The sequence below is a fragment of the Rhipicephalus microplus genome, chromosome X, assembly GCF_043290135.1.
Source record: "Rhipicephalus microplus isolate Deutch F79 chromosome X, USDA_Rmic, whole genome shotgun sequence".
Classification (NCBI taxonomy): Eukaryota; Metazoa; Arthropoda; class Arachnida; order Ixodida; family Ixodidae; genus Rhipicephalus; species Rhipicephalus microplus.
Window position 1 is genome coordinate 5315954 of NC_134710.1, and position 12442 is coordinate 5328395.

The 12442-nt window shown below is 44.6% G+C and overlaps 1 protein-coding gene across 3 annotated transcripts in view; it reads right to left on the reverse strand.

Annotated features, from left to right (window-relative positions):
• The window catches only part of LOC119175634 (carboxy-terminal domain RNA polymerase II polypeptide A small phosphatase 1), a 117964-nt gene that overhangs the window by 17532 nt on the left and 87990 nt on the right, over positions 1–12442 (reverse strand). The gene's annotated exons all lie outside the window — the stretch shown is intronic.

Genomic DNA, 12442 nt, shown 5'->3' on the forward strand with positions numbered 1-12442 from the left:
ATAGACAATAGAAGAATGACCTCTGGCGCAAAACACTCATTACACTTCATCAGACTCCACTCCCTGCCTTGTGTCTTCCCACATGCTTCCTCTCACTCAAAGCTACCGGATGGAAGTCATTGGTTACCTCTCTGCAATACTCTGCTTTTTATACTTCCCGATAGAACCCGCATAACTTGGTAAAAAAGAAATATCAGTTCAATACATCGTATAATTCAATATACTACCTTTAAAGAATCTACCACACTACTGGTCGATGCACAAATTGGCTTCACGGCATTGCTCAACGATAATGCATGGAAGGTGGTTCATAGCTTTATGCCCAATTTTTTTTAGCAGGCTTTAATTTTTTGCAGTTCTTAGTTGGGAATGAAATATATGTGCAGGAGCGGGTAGTAGGTAAAAAAAATATCGTACCGATGTAAACATTTTCATAGGCAGCTGTTCGTCCTCGTCGGGCCACGGATGACTGCCTTGGCCCCAGTACTGTTTTTGAATATCCCATTCAGCATCGTCCTTGGGATACTCTACGCAGCTGTGTCAGAATTCTTTTCTACATTCAAGTGGGTTGATTATCAGCAGTTTTGGAAAGCCATTGCGCCAATAGAGTGCATTGTGGAAGAAAGAACGCGATGGCTAATTGCACTGCACGGCACCTTCCAAATCTCACACACATGTAAGTACCTGAATTAGCTTCTTGGGGCATATTGCACTGTTCGATTTATCAAGTGTTCCTGTTATAGTGGCTCGATGTGGTCAAGAGTTTTTTAATACATTAAAACATTGTCATTTTCGAAAATATTTGGACAAAAAGGATAAATCGATCTGTACATTCTTCGCTCTTTGTGGTATTTTTCTGCCACAGACCACTGACTGAACTACTGACCTTTGCCGTGCTACCCTACAGGTTTTGCGTCGACAAGCGCAAACACAGAAAAAAGATGTGCATTCTTAACTGTTGCTCTTTGCTCGTGTCATTCATTAGTTTAATATCCTTCGGGCAGCCATCACATCTGCTCTCTACCTCATGGATCTAGTACTGATGAATGCCACATTATTATGGCATTAGCTTTCTGGTCATCTCCCATATACCAGCCTTGCAATTTCAGCATAAAACAAAACTGGGAGACATGTCACAAATGGTGGACACAAAAACAACATGCAAGACTGAGCACAAAAAAAGAGGAGGACACAAACAACAGCACCAACTTACAACAGTTTATAATTAACACTGTGCAACATATAGTTGCACAGTCCCAAACGAAAGAAAGTAAAAATGATGAACAATGATAAAGGCCATGAGAAGCGCAACCCTATACAGATACCTTTCTTCTGCAGCAAAACTTCATAGCCGAAGGTGATGAAAGTTGACAGAAAGTAGAGCATCAGTAGGTCAATGAAATTGTCGACGCTGACACCAGCGGCGTTCTGGAAAGCGATGCTTCCCGTTGCATTGATGGCTTCCCTCACAGCACAGCATAGCTTTTGATGGGGGAAAGAGCTGTATGGGTCTTTCAGGTTGATTGAGAAACCATAAAGGTCGTTCTCGACTTGGTCTTGTAGAAATAAATAACACGTCGTTAGGCTTTCGGAGTAAGCAGAGATCGTTGATGCTGAGGTTGTGAAGCATCCTATTCAGGAAAACGCCAAGGGAGAGTTGCCAAGTGGCTTTTTCAGAGATAACCCTTAGAGGGTAGCCTTCTTTGTGTGTTTTCGCCCTAAAAAAAGACATGTAAGCTCATGCGTCTGGAAAGTCTTCAGGTACGTCGACGACTTTTTGATCATCTTCAAGCAAAGCGAAGCTCACCCTGCAAATCAGGGTCTCCAATTTCACCATGACGACCAAGTTCAGTAACCAATGGCAACCCAAATTTTTGAACATTAACATATCCTTCTTTGACAACCACGTTCGTTGAAGCTATTTACCCAATTCTGTAAAGGAACTCCTCCCTGTCACGTCAAGCCACACAAAACTCGCCAAGCGGGCTGTTGCCATCACCACTCTGACAAATGCCCTCAGCCAGTCATGCCATCACAAGGTGCAGTCGAGCAGGTGACTAGCCTGCGTACCACGGGTTACCCTCAAGAATTTACTGTTTGGCCTGGCACGCAAGCAACAACAAACACTCTGAAAGCCGTTCCAGGAAGAACGTGATCAAGAAAAGTATCAATAATATTGCCCAAAAATCAGACTAAGAAGTACTTTTTAGCACTCCCAATAAGCTAGATATGTAGACTCGTCAAGCAGGAAGGGCCCAAGAAGGCTTGGTATACAACGAAACACAAAAGACCATTTGTAGAATTCTCAGCCAACATCGTCTATGAAGCCCCGCACTCCTGCAAAAAGATATTCATTGGACAAACTGGCCATTGTCTTAATCAGCAACTTGGTGAAAAATTTAGCAATCATCATCTAAAGCAAAACAGCAACATGGCACTCCATTGCAGCCTGTGCGGGTGCATGCCGACAGTCGTAGGAAAATACCCAAGTGTGCACAGTCGCCTGATAGCCGAGGCTTTCGCGATTGAACTAAGGGGCGACACCACTAAGCAAAGAAGAGATCAACCATCTATCATGTGCCTAGGTGCACTCTCGAAATTGTGATCTTGAGGACTAACAGTTTCCACAAATTGTGCCGTGACGATTGGTTTGAAAATGCACGTGCCTTGTTGAACCACACTTTTATTGGAATAGCAATTATATGGGCACTCTCAGCTGAATTTTGCCGCCAGTGTCGGCGTCATTGTCACTCACCATATATGTATACGTATCTATATATATGAAAATGCAAGAAAGAATAAAACCCAGAAAGACTCCGGCGCGCTGAATCGAACGTGGGACCTCAGCGTTCTGAAAGCAAGGCGTTAACCACTAAGCCACGGAGGCGCACGTCCTTCACCGTTCAAACGGCAAGTTACTTGTATCTACCACACACCACTGCTGACGGGCATCTTGCGGGGAATGGTGTTTTCAGCATTACCAGCAAGATGGCGCAATGAGCGCGCGTCGTCACATCAAGCGGCGAAGCTCGCTCTGATCTCCCACGTGTACTTCTCAATGCTTAGGAAAGGGGCGCGACGCTCCCTCGTGCATCCTTAACTCTATGCTTGCGCTCCCTTATCTCGCGATGGGCAGGGGGGAGGATTATACGTCTTGGCTGGCCTCGGGCTTTACCTGGCACAATTATGCTGTAGTTATCGGGCGCACAAAGATCACTGCAATCATCGCGAAAAGAGCACGCTTTTCATACAGAGCGACGTAACAACTGAGAAAGAAGCTTATTCTGATGACGTTCAGCATAAGCGTGCATCCGTACCTGTGAGTACGTTTCGTGTGTCATTTCTGCGTGAGAAATGCAGGGCACGTTTCAATCTGCTTATTTTACACGTGACCTTCCAATTTGTTGCCATCGTGTTCATTGCTTCGCCTTTGCGGCAAAGCTGCGACTTTTTTCCTTTACATTGCATTGAAGGGATAAAGCAATCACCGTTAGTCGATGCTCGTCCTGTGTGTTTCTTCATTAGTCTCATCTAGTTTGAACCGTTTGTACCTTTAACAGTATACCAATCATCCGTGTTCGTCTCCGAGTGGGCTGTTGTTTTACCTTTCATGCATGGACACTGTTTTTTATCTTTTTGTACACTGCACATTACAGCCAGTTTCGTGCTATGTGGAAGAGTGAAGTCCCTTTCATCAGCCCCCCCCCCCCCCCCCCCCAATACACCTTTTTCCCAATTTCGGCGTGACAATTTCTTGCATTCATCTTAATACTACGAATTCACTGCTGCACTACAATAGCATTTTTGGGCACCCGTTGCCCACCCTCTTGCCCAAAACGCACTTCCCGCTACTGCTGGCCATCACAGCAGTACCTACAATTGGGCGAATTAGTACTACTGACTCATGACTGGCTCTGCAACACATACAAATACATAGAAATGTACACCACAGGCACAAACTCGCAACTGTTTTACGGGAAAGAACGAAATGCACTTTTATCTTCGAAAAGCACGGACGCCACCCAATTTTCAGGTAAAGCCCCAAAATCTGACGGTAGACCTTGCTCTGCTGCTTGGGGTTTGCGTCGGTGTTTTCTTTGGCACTTTAACTGGGTTCACGGATAAACGGGGGCATCCTGAAGAAGCAGCACCTCCACCAGATGTCACGAGATTGTGACGTGGACAAAGGGAGCAGACTACAAAGCAGCACCTCTACCAGATGTCACGGGGTTGTGACGTGGACAATGGGAGTAGACTATAGGTCCAAGATGAAACTGCTTGCATTAGACTCTCATTAAACACAACCTGAAGGGACCAGAAAAATATGTTCCGTTTAACAAGAGTTCGATTTACTGAGAGATGAACAAGGCTGTTCCATTTGAGCAGCAGTTCTGTTTAAGAAATTTCCTTTTTATGAGAGTCTACTATATTTGGTCGAGCTTGTGAAGGTGAACGAAAAGTCAGATCATAGCATTACACACTGGCACTGATAGTGGCGAACAGAGCGTCTGCTGTCGATCATCTGAACATCGTTGAGGCGTGCTCTCTTTTATACATCACGTAAAGGACATTTAAGCCTTACCACTGGTGGTCGCATAAGCTCTGGAATAATCTAGAGTATTCATGTCCTATGTGCAACCTTAACAAAGTAATCTACTATAAACGAGAAGCTTGTTGAACACTGAAACACGATTTGTTTAGCGCATTTCTCAGAGTGTTTGTGTTTAAACCAAACCCAGCAAAATAACACTTGTGGCAATATTTTTAATGTATATTTGGCCAGCCCTACCACCAGTAACAATGCGAGTGGTTCAATAGTTCAAAGAGCTTCGCTGACATGGTCGCATTTCGGTGGCAAGTTTCGTATCAGGTACTACTGCGTGTGCTCGGGAAAGTTGCTGTGAATAGTGCATGCCGCTTGAGTTGCCGCAAAGAAATTGGCACGACTTTCTCCTGGGTGGCGCAAAACAAACCTCTAAGTTCAAAGAGGCTAAGTGCATGTGTGCGAACAGCTAGCACACTAGTGCAGAGACAAAGAGAGGCACAGCTCTGCCGCTACTATAGTTGGCGACAAACTAAAAATTAAAGTGTACTGCTGTCCATTTTTATTATGCACGTCCAACTGCATCTGCTCGTTACTATGACTTAACAGTTCCGCATAACATTGAAAAATTCAACATGGCGCCGTTTGCAAAGAGCCGAGACATGCCACTGCATGAAGACTGGGAGGCGATAATTCGGTTTTCCTGTGGCGTTCTTTCGTCCAAAAGAAGCTATTTCCTAATTTTATCCACATGGTCTCAGTATCATTATCGCCGGTTATAATTCAATGCAGATGGTTGTCGATGTGCAGCATTTTAGGTGCACCGAAGCGAACAGCAGCTCTGAGTGCTTTACAATGGTTTGTCGCGTTGTCTTGTTTCGGCAACGCGAAGTAGCAACATGGTGTTCCCCCACAAATCAGACGCACGAAGAATATCGCCTCAAGGTCACCACACTAGATGGTTATCCTCACGTTCATTTATGCATAAAAAAGTGAAGTTGGCATGTGCCCGTTTGTGTACAGTTTACCACTTATAAAGGTAATGGTATCAGCATTGCTACTAGTGTGTGTGTTACTTGGAGGCCGCAACATTGAAATCTTGGTGATTGTTTCTGATAAGTGCATGTGGACGAAGCATGAGAGAAAGAAAGCAGTGATAATTCCGAGGTATTCTGCTTTGGAGCAATTTTTGGGGCAGAAAAAGTTTCATTTTGGAGCACTTTAGAGCAGCAAAATTTTCCATTTTAGAGCCCTTTGGAGCAGGTAATTTTGCATCTGAGAGCACTCTGAAGCAGCTAACTTCACAACAAGGAGTAAACTGGAAAAGCAAATTGCATTTACGTGCAAGGACATGAATATTTCTTTGGGGGCTCTTGTGAAGAGCTAGAATGATATAAATTCATTGTAAATCTTAGAGCCAATCATCTTAGAACACCCTCCATCGTGGTTAACAGCGCGAAACACCCGGACAGGAGCGATAGAAGGACACGGTACAGCGCTGACTTTCAACTGAAATTTTTATTGAAAACACGAGAAAATATATATAGACAGAACAGAAGACCTCGTGACCAAACCAGCCCCCTCAATCGATAAAATTATACACGGCGACAAGGCTTTGTCATGTGCACGCAATCTTGCCACAAAATAACACATACTTCAAACTATAAGATTCCAATGTCGCCAAGAAAACCGGGCATGAGCAGACGAATGAACTTTAGCCACTATCTAACAAAGATAATTCATTACCAAGTAAGGCGATAGACGGCTGGCTAACGCATTGAGACCCTTTCTTATTTATGAAAAATGCCTCCATAATTTCTCTTGAAAGCTTGTCTGGGTGCTTGAAGAGTACTTTTGTTTTTTCAAAAAGTGGGTGGCATCCACATTCGCGGCAATGCAAAGACAAATGTGAATGCGCAAATCCTTTCAAGGAACTGTGGTGTTCCCTTAGCCGTATATTGACACAACGCCCGGTCTGACCAATGTACTCTCGCCCGCATGAAAATGGGGTTGAGTACACGACATTCTGCATGCACGGGAGAAACTTCATAGTATGTTTGATACTACACTGCTGATAAATTCCAGTCTTCCTGCCTTCTATGCGAGTGTTTACTGCCTGGCAAAGTCCCTTAAGCTTCGTTCTGCTTGAAAACCCAACGTTTAATCTGAACTTAGATGCTACTTTCTTTAATCTGTGCGAAAAAGAATGAACATATGGAATGTAGACAGAACGGCTAAAATCTTTTTCTTTCACTCGGGAGGACTGCCCCTTGACCTCACGCAGCAGCTTATCGCAAGTCGTAGAAATGATAGAGTGAGGAAAACCTGCATCACGCAGCCTCTCCACCTGATAGTTAACGCTGTCAAGCATCGCGCTGTCGCGCTGTCGCGCTGTTAACCACGATGAATGCTCACCAACTAGCCCAGTTTTCCATCTTGTAGAACACCCTATTTTACTCGGTGATGCAAAAATAATGATGTCATGCCATTGAGCATTCCGGAACAACTTGTTCAACGATTATGTTCGTAGCAAATAAAAAATACTGGTTCAATAAAACTGTACTTTATGAAATAATACTTTTAAGTACACCTATGTGGTTATCTGCAGACAACATAGACAAATACTGAGGCATAGAATGCTAGAGAATTATACTGTCCCAACTGCATTCCCCTCAGACGACTCTTAGAAGAAAGAGGCTCTTTCTCTTCACGATCGATTATACTACTGGGCGTAACATGACGTCACTTAGATAGCTTCATAAAGCAAACCTCCTCCGACACACCTTTCTCTCCGAGGCCACTCATGATGTACCAAACTTTGTTTTCCTCTTGCAGCGAAGTTTTATATGGCTAGGGCATTCTGTCTGTACACTAAAAACCTCTTAGTGTCACCTAAAAAGCAGTGCAAATGTGTGTACGAAGAAAAAAAACCTCACAGGGTACCTTATGCACATGCGCAAAAAGACTCAAAGGCAAAAGCGATTTTGTTTTCATTGCAATAACAATGATATAGACATTCACAGCTGGTTTTTGCCGTCACTGTCATGTTTCGTGTAATCTCTGAGTCGATAACATTCTCCCGCACATCACGTGTTTTACACACAGGTAAAAGTGCACAAGCAGGGGCCACGAACACGCCTGAAGCACAGAAAAAAAGAGCCGACCTATACTGCACGGAGGGTGCACGTGAGAACATTACCCTGTGTGCCAGGCCCGCCATCGATTGCTACTTGAAGAGGAAGGAACGCACCACCCGTCTTCAAGGAGCATGAACAAAGGCAAGGGGAGGGGAGGTGTGGCATAGAGCAGCAACTGTGAATTTTGACTTTGTCACGAGGCCATTTAATGTTAGAGTTCTCGTGTAGGTTCGTGTAAAGCAAACCACTGATGACATAACCATCCTCGAGAAATCAGCCGACGAGACTATTTGCTTTTACCAAATCCCTGACACTCAATATATTTCAGAAACCCCTAAAAGACAACAGACAAAGAACACAGCATGAATAACTAGAAAGAGGTTAGCAGGAAGAACAAACGGCTAAAGACGTGAACAGTGCATAGAAATAAATGTGGAAAATAACCCTTATCCCAACCTAGCAAGACACGGTACTTGCAGCACAGGCTCTGGTACCAAGGCATGGACGCACACACGCACACGATGACATCAGTGATGTGGTTGAGGCGCTCACATCGTTGACTGGCAGGGAAGGAAGCGTCGCGCTGGTTGAAGTCAGTGACCTTTCTGCTTCGGCAGCCGCAGCTCGCACACGAAGCCGGAGACGTTTCTTGGCCAACGCCAGAAGACCACAACAAGCCTGGTTCGCACCAGCTGACGAGAAGAAGCTCTGTGTCCAGGTGGGAGCCCGCAGCGACCTTGATGCAGGAGCTCTCCTGGCCGCCACCCCTGTGCTCTGGCCACCTTCTTCACTTGGTCCTGATTCAGCTACGTCTGCCTGGCTTCGCTGTTCTTCTCCCGTGGCTCTTCTAAATCTCCGTGGAGGCACCTTATTGGCTTCAAATCTTCACCCCCACATGGCCGTAACAGAGCGTCATCTACGTCGTTCTCTTTGGTTCAGGCTGATGGCGTCACGCACTTTTCAAACGCGCACATTCGCATCAGAGACTTTAAAAAGATACTGACACCTTTTTTTCTGAGGTGAGCTTACTCTGCCATACAATTCTCTTATATGCAGAGACAACTTTGAGCAAGTATGATGCTCAGAAAATCCTGATAAGATATTTTATTTTGATATTAAAGTCAGGTTTCTCGTGGCGCAGCTACAGAGATCGACACTAACTTGACGTCAGGTTACAGTACTAATCTTAGCGACTTCACGCAGCATTCTGGCTAGTTGTGATGACGTCGAGCACCAAAACACAAAAATAACAGCTTGCGAGTTGCCCCCTCGAACGTCTGAGCGCGCCGTTCGGTTGCGCAGCCACTCTCATCCAGCGTACCTGTGAAGAAAGCTAGCAAAGTCTGGAATAGTGTATGTGCATGCGAATATATAATGCTTTTCAGAGGGCAAATGAATCGTTTGCTTTCGAATAGGTCGTCATGGCACCAATGTTTTGCCTTGCGGATGGTCTTGGGCCATTGAAAAAGTAGACAATAGAGACTTTTAGCTTGTACGTACACTTCTTTATGTTACCATGTTACTGTATAGAATCTGTGCAAGCGCGGGTCTTTGAGGAATGTAAACCTTTACGCAACGTAATCTACCCGCTGGATAGGCTTTACGTTTGAGGCCCAATTGAACAAACCCCCCTTGGTTCGTAGGAACTTGCAATATCAGCATTGCGGAGACTTCAGCCGTCGAGTCAAAATAAGCTGTAGTTCAAGCATCAGCAGCGATGACATTGCTTCAGCCAGGTTACCAATTATACCAACGTTAGAAATGGCTATGCTTGCCTAGAACATCGAAACCGTAAATGTGCAAGTCCCCGACAAACTAGATAGATGGCGCCATCTAGCGGTATTGAAATGAACCAAGCAATGATAAATATTTAATTGCAGAAACATTGTGAAATGTTTATCTAGCATAAAAAACGTGCAGTGGCATTATTATGAACTAGTTACCTTTTTAATCATTATCACCTAAAAAACAATATGCATAAGGCATGGTGTTCATGACTGTGGTTGCACGAAACGTCACAAGATGTGACACCACCTTTGCAGTAACCTTGTCTTTTTTTTGGCGCATAAGAGAATACCGTATACGATAGAAAAACATTTTCTGACCTTGCTGCAGCGGTGATTCAATCCTCTCCAAGTTAAATGTAATTTAAATAAAATTAGCCTCACCAGTTACGGTTTGCAAAAACGTAATGGTAAACTCTTACGTACGTACGTAAATGTTTACATCTGAGGAGCAAACGTGTTGAAAACATGCGATCCGGTAACGGTAAACGTATACCGGTATCCTGTAACACGCTAACGTAAAGAAGTATACGACTAAAAGCCCCTAATATGGGCAAGTTCTAGGAATTATAGTCCGATGCGGCACTGAGACAAGTATGGGTCAACTTCGTGAGCCGTAGCCAGAGTGCAAGAATAACTTTTTCTTACACCGTGGCCATGGCCAAGGCGGAGACTGAACGCCAACCAAGCAGAGTTTACTCTGCTCCACTTCAGATGCGTACACGCACAACATGCAGTTGTTGAATAACTTCGGATTGTCGACGCAGAACCTGCGCCTTGAGAAGTCGTGCCACTCCAATGGTGTGCCTCCCTGCCCCTACAGTTGCCACATGTGCGGCGTGCAGCAGACGACCGAAGAAGCGACGCATGGACGAGAATACGTGTCACGAAAACGTGCGCGTGCACATACTGCCATCTGGTGGCACTGCTCGTACCGTGTCGCAACGTCAGGGTACAGCAGGAACTAAAACTAGCTTTTAAAAGCATGCTATAATTAATTTTTCAGAGTGCACTCACGCTTATCGGTACGTTTCTTACCCTCTCGGCAGTTTGACACATCATTTGAAGCAAAAAAAATTATACGTGAAAGAATTCGTGTGAGTACACCTTTAAGAGCGCGATCGCTGTATTGCGCGCTATTTCGGTAGGCATTACAAATAACTCGTATATGCCTTCTACCTGCTGTACACTAAAAGCGTACAGACTGTGCGAAAAGTGCTTCACTTCATGAAGCGGCCATATGGAGGGTATGCTTCGAGCCTGGACCACAAGGCGGCCAAACTATCAGTGCGCCATTTTAGAGGTCCATTTGTACGTTTCATTCGAGCCATATGTGTATCAGCAGGCAAGAGATGTTCCGAAGCTCTATAGTCATCCAAGTCGCCATACAGATTTCACAAATCTTTTGCGTGTGCGGGGAGTAAGTGGACTTGCGAAATAGCGACCCGCCTCTAGTGCTGCTGGCAGATTATAAAGCCTTACTTGGTATAACAAAACAATACAATTTGTTGGTACCCTGTTCATTGCCGACTGCTTCAGTGAAAGTAACAAATGATATCCCAGACATCATATCTTTTAGTGCAAACAGAAAAAAGAAAGAGCTAGCTGAGAAGAGAAGAAAACTGTGTACAGGATAAGCGCTGAACATCAACAGACTTTATTTCAGAAAAAGCACGGAAAAGACAGATCACCTAGAGCGCCTGCGCACAGCCATGGCATAGCTAATCAAGCATTGATCTGAAAATTCTGAACTTGTTGCCAAACAAATGAATGGATACTTCACTAATACACTCTGTGCCTTTGATATGATATGTGGGGTTTAACGTCCCAAAACCGTCACATGATTATGAGTGACGCCGTAGTGGAGGGCTCCGGAAATTTTGATTACCTGGGGTTCTTTAACGGGCACCCAAATTTGAGCAGACGGGCCAACAACATTTTCGTCTCCCTTAAAGATGTAGTCGCCCCAGCCGGGACTCAATCCCGCGACTTGCGGGTCAGCAGCCAAGTACCTTAGCCACTAGACCACCACAGCGGGGCTACTCTGTGCCCTTGCTCAATATGGAAAGCTTCCAGCAACTCCCTTCTCAAGGCACAGTCTTTTCTTCTCAGCTAGTTATTTCTTTTTCATGTTTGCGCTGAAAAATCGCCCTACAAGCGATGCAGCCTCAATCAATGCAATAATGCAATTTTTTACCGTCAGCTACCCTGGAAGAAGAGGGGCGAACATGTAACACTGCGTAGCCACTTCGCGGTGGGCCTTCAGACACCAGGGCTGTCATCATGTTTCAACTGTTTACTGTTTTCGAGTTTCAAGTTTCAGGAAATTTCTGGTTGAAGCATTAAGGGGAGATGAGAGTCAAAAAACGCAAGTCTTTTCCAAAATTAAATATTTTTCATTTTCATTTGCTTTTCCAACTTTATGTTCTCTACTTTCACGACGAAAACGGGATGACCGAGTGCTCTAATTGCAAGTTAGGTGACATGCTCTCCATGTATGCGTCCAATGACCACATGAATTGGAACCACATACAGTCGACTCCCGGTAATTCGAAGTCTCTTAATTGAAAGTTTCGGTTAATTAGAAATGAGCAAGTGGTCCCATCAGTTTTGCATGCAATCGTATAGAAAAAAAAATGCTCGATAATTCGAAGTTAAAAACCCATAATATTGGTTAATTAGAAGTTTTTTCAATCGACAGTCTCGTCGCGACCGTAATTTTACAGTAAAATGGGGAACTTTTCATATGCCAAAACATCTGCCGGACCGCGCTGGTGTCTTCGCCATCACTACTGTCCGCAGCGCCACAGATCTTGAAGCAGCAATCTTTTTAACGTTGGCGAATCGCATCGGCGGCATCGACTGACTCTTTAGTTGACTTTTGTCGAGACTCGAGTGTGTCACCGCGTCACCTGCGCGCTGGGTTGATTCGACACTTGTTTCCGCGCTTCTGATTTTGAGTTGTGGTGGTGACGTAC